This window comes from Sapajus apella, unplaced genomic scaffold (genome assembly GCF_009761245.1).
Source record: "Sapajus apella isolate SASKATOON/1434 unplaced genomic scaffold, GSC_monkey_1.0 scaffold20, whole genome shotgun sequence".
NCBI lineage: Eukaryota > Metazoa > Chordata > Mammalia > Primates > Cebidae > Sapajus > Sapajus apella.
The window spans coordinates 6,699,196-6,703,919 of record NW_022436960.1 but is presented as its reverse complement, the minus strand read 5'-3'; the positions used below and the strand labels follow the sequence as shown (position 1 = coordinate 6,703,919).

General features: G+C 49.4%; 1 long non-coding RNA gene across 1 annotated transcript; it reads left to right on the top strand.

The window, feature by feature from the left end:
- Positions 1-2,259: 2,259 nt before the first annotated feature.
- Positions 2,260-3,931, top strand: LOC116557788. The gene is made up of 2 exons (XR_004271699.1): positions 2,260-3,101; positions 3,770-3,931. It is a non-coding gene; the product is annotated as an uncharacterized LOC116557788 (long non-coding RNA).
- Positions 3,932-4,724: the final 793 nt, after the last annotated feature.

The window sequence follows — 4,724 nt, the reverse complement described above, 5'->3', positions numbered from 1 at the left end:
AAGTGGTTGTGAAAGTGGCACAGGCTCTGAGAGGTAAGGAGGACTGCTGGGAAGGAACCCACGTTCTCGGATGAACAGGGGCTGTGAAATAGAAGTGATCAAGAGGTGAGAGTGTCGGCGGGAGGGACAGAGCATGGATACTGAAGACAAATGGAGCTAGTCCACTGCACAACGGGGGGGCAGTGCTGGGCTCCACCGAGGTCTTGCTGCTGCCTTAGCTGTTAAACATGGGGTGGGTGTCCTCAGCAGCTGACCCGAGCACTGTGTATCTGTGATCATCACCATGCTCCTTTATGATGGTGAAACAAGAAAGATACAGAGTACCTTCTTGTTGGAGAGAAAGCTATTTCCCGATGAGTGTGTTAACCCAAGCCGGATGGTCTGTGGGCCGGCACCTGAGCGTCACCTGCTCATAGTAGGGCTGTGTTTGGACAGGTGGGTCCCAAAGCATGCTCCATGGGACACTGTCCCCGAGATGGTCCAAAATGCTTGACACATGTATTACATCCCTGCTGTGTACCAGGGATGTAAATTCCTCACAGGCAGGGAGCAGATCACCCAGCAAGAGTCTCACTACAGGGCCAGGTGCAGTGGCTCATGCTTGTAGTCCCAACACTTTGGGAGGCAGAGTTGGGAGGATGGCTTGAGCCGAGGAGGTTGAGGCTGCAGTGAGCCAAGATTATGCCACTGCACTCCAGCCTGGGTGACAGAGTGAGACCCTGACCAAAAAAAAAAAAAAGGCTTACTACAGTCAAGGAGCTCAATAACTTAACTTTCTTTCATTCATTCTATCCATCCTTCATTTGAAGCTGATCCTTGGTAAAATTGGGAGACTGAGGCAGTTTATTTTAGTTGCCCCCTCATCTTCCATGCCACAGCTTCTCTTCTCTTGCTAGAAATTCATCCCCCTCCCCCCTTCCCTACGTGCTATCTAATAGAGCATTCAATGAGGATGGCATTGTTCTAAAATCTGTGCTGTCCAATATGGTTGCCACAGCCACGTGTAACCACTGAGCACCTGAAGTGTGTCTAGTGCAACCAAACAGCTGAATTTTAATTATGATTAATTTTTTTTTTTTTTGAGACAGAGTTTTGCTCTTGTTACCCAGGCTGGAGTGCAATGGTGCAATCTCGGCTCACCGCAACCTCCGCCTCCTGGGTTCAGGCAATTCTCCTGCCTCAGCCTCCTGAGTAGCTGGGATTACAGGCGTGAGCCACCGCGCCCGGCTAATTATGATTAATTTTAATCTAAACTAAATAGCCACATATGGTTAACGAGCACAGTACTGGCCAGCACAGCTCTGTAAAAACCTGTCCTTGGTTCTGCCTCTGGTCTCACTCAAGCTCAGATCCACCTTTTGTGTCTACCCTGTTATGAGCCCTGCAGGCCGTGTTCTACATGTCACTTCAGTGGCATGCTGGAGCTGGCCTCCACTGGCTGGCAGCAGCCTGCCCCGGCTTGCAGGAGCATATGTGTACATCTCTTCCCAACCTGCAGTGACTTCACATTGGTAGCTTGATATCAGCTGCTATGGAAGCATTTACACTATGGGAATGGGCAGACTCTACAAATCAGGTCTGTTTCCCACACAGAGCCAGTCATTAAATATTTTCCTGTGTACCCATGAGTCACAGGGCCAGGAGGCCCGCACACTGTCTCTTCCAGCCTCGCTCCTCACCCCAGTCCTGGCTCTGCTATTGCTCACCTGGCTTCCCAGTGTCAGGTTGGGCTCATGGGCTGAGATCCTGTGGCTTCCAGGGCACTGGACTCTCATGCTGTGGTTTTGTGTCTGCTTCCTCCAGTAGTTTTATAATCTCTTGAGAATAGGTAGCTCCTGTGTCCTGCGAGGTGCTGAACCCCCAGGGCCTCGCACATAGTGGGCAATCAATAAGTAGGTGTAGAATAAATAAAGACAGCGTGGAGGAAACACTGTGCGACTAGAGCCTACATCTGGGGCCCTAAGTCAGAATCTCGCTCTGCCTCTTACCGGCTGTGACACTGAATCTGGCCCCTCTCTGAGTCAGTGTCTTTGTGTGTCACATGGGTATAACAGTCCCTTTCCTGTCCACCTCATGGGGATATAGGAAAGGTCATGTGAAATGTAGGAGTGCTTTAAAAGACCACGCAAATAAATAAATTGCTTTTGAAAGTCCAGGGAAGCTGAGCATGGTGGCATGCACCTGTAGTCCCACACAGGAGGTGGAGGTAGGAGGATTGAGACCAGCCTGGGCAGCACAGTGAGGCTCTGTCTCAAAAAAGAAAAAAAGGGAAGAAAGTCCAGGGACATTGTGAATTCAGTTTGGGCTTTTGCCGTCTTGGGTTTGTGAATCACACGGGCAAAAGAGGGCCACAGGGAGTCTACATTCGCCCATGGTGTTAAATGAAATGGGACAAACGCGGGCAAGCTTCAAGGACTGGAGAGGGGGTTGCGTGTGCAGCTGGCCAGGCAGTGGCCTTGAAGGACGGGCTGCTAGTCCCCTTCTCTTCCTCATCGGGCGAGTTAAGCCTGGCTGTGCCTGAAGATGGTTCTGCCCATGGGCTTGCACGAGGAAGGAGGCACTGATGGTTCACGCTGAACTCTTGGATGAGAAATGGTTTCCTTCTGGCATTTAAGAAAGAAGTCCTCTCCTCCAAACCCACAAATATTTGTTGGTTATTTTTCTCCTTGAGAGATGTTTTCCTGAAATCTGCGACGCTCAGGCTTGTCATGGGCATTTCAGCTTCTGTGGCCTGTGAAAGTTGACTGTGAACGAGGGCTGCTCCAAAGGGGTTAATTGCATCTAGGCATTGGAAAGTGATTATCTAATTAAACTTTGAAATGGAATGGTAAAAACACTGGGTGACAGACTGTCTGTAGGAGGGTCCCCTGAGGTGTTCTCCATGTATTGCTAATCATCTTCTCTGCCCAGGCTGTGCCTGCCTCCAGCGGAGCCCGTCTCAGACCTCACTCTCCGGAACTCTGGCTTCACTCAAAGATTTGTCAAACAGACCTCCCCCTCGGTGCTCCGTGCCCTGCCTGAACTCTGCAGTTGTGCCTGGATGTCTTGGAAGACTTTCGTCACTTGTCTTCAGCTCCGCAATTTCTATTTAAAATTGAAAGGTTATTTCTATTCTTAGAACCACGAAATCAAAGACATGTGAAGTGTTGGGAGTTAATTCTAGATATTTATGAATATTGCCCAGAATATTTGGGTTGGAGACCTAGCGTGCCAGCCATAAAGTGCATGTATCGTACCCCTCACGTTTAAATCTGCTGGCGTTTGTTCAGTCCTGTGAGCCAGGCCCCTGCGAGACATTTTGGTGATGGAGAGGTGAGGTTGATGAGCACCTTGCTGTAAGGTCACCTGCAGGCTGGAGGGGCACTGCTGGGTGGACGCATGTTAACATAGCTCTTGGCCAGGCGCGGTGGCTCACGCCTGTAATCCCAGCACTTTGGAAAGCCGAGGTGGGTGGATCACGAGGTCAAGAGATTGAGACCATCCTGGTCAAAATGGTGAAACCCCGTCTCTACTAAAAAAATACAAAAAATTAGCTGGGCATGGTGGCGCGTGCCTGTAATCCCAGCTACTCAGGAGGCTGAGGCAGGAGAATTGCCTGAACCCAGGAGGCGGAGGTTGCGGTGAGCCGAGATTGCGCCATTGCACTCCAGCCTGGGTAACAAGAGCGAAACTCCGACAAAAAAAAAAAAAAAGGCAAAAAAACATAGCTCTTTGTAACTTACAGAGATCTCTCCCCTTTGCTCCTCATTCTCACCTGGTCATTTTATAGATGAGAAAACTGAGGCTCAGACTTGCTTAAGTGACTTACTCGAGCCCCTCAAAGCCAGGCTTCCTGACGTTGAAAGCCACTGTTTCCTGCTGCCCCAGGTAAGCATCCATCTGTGCTGGATGCTGGGGAGAATGGAGAAGATGGTGCAAATTTCCACTGGAGGCAAGGAGGGAAATTTCATGGAGAAGTCGGTATCTGAGTATGATTTTAACAGTGGGGGCCAGGCCAGAGGGGACCAGCAAGTTGGCAGGAGTGACACAAGACCTTTTTTATTATTATTTTTAAGGTTTTTTTTTTTTTTTTTAGCCTGAGTTTTGCTCTATTGCCCAGGCTGGAGGGCAATGGGCAATGGCACAACCTTAGCTCACCGCAACCTCCGCTTCCCAGGTTCAAGCAATTCTCCTGCCTCAGCCTCCCAAGTAGTTGAGATTACAGGCATGCGCCACCATGCCTGGCTAATTTTTTGTATTTTTAGTAGAGACTGGGTTTCTCCATGTTGATCAGGTTGGTCTCGAACCCCTGACCTCAGGTGACCCGCCCGCCTTAGTCTCCCAAAGTGCTGGGATTACAGGCATGAGCCATTGTGCCTGGCCCATATTTTTAAGTTTTGAACGATTCCTTCATTCAGCGATAAACACCCAGTGAACACCTATCATGGGCTGGTGCATGGAAAGACGTAAACAGACCAGGGAGTCACTTCCACATTCTTGCAGAATAGTTGCGATCTGTTGAGCAAAACAGGATATGCTGAGAGCTGGGTGTTAGGAGACAATGCCGAAGAAGGCTGCAGGCATAAAGATGGGTGAATAGATGTGAAAGCAGCTTAAGGTGAAATTCCAGAATTACTTTCGCTTCCTTTTTGGTCTAGAATTAAGGCGCTGGAGCTACTGGATTTTCCTCTAGAATTGCCTGTGTGGAGCAACACTTTAATATTTTACCCTTAGCAAAGGTTCCA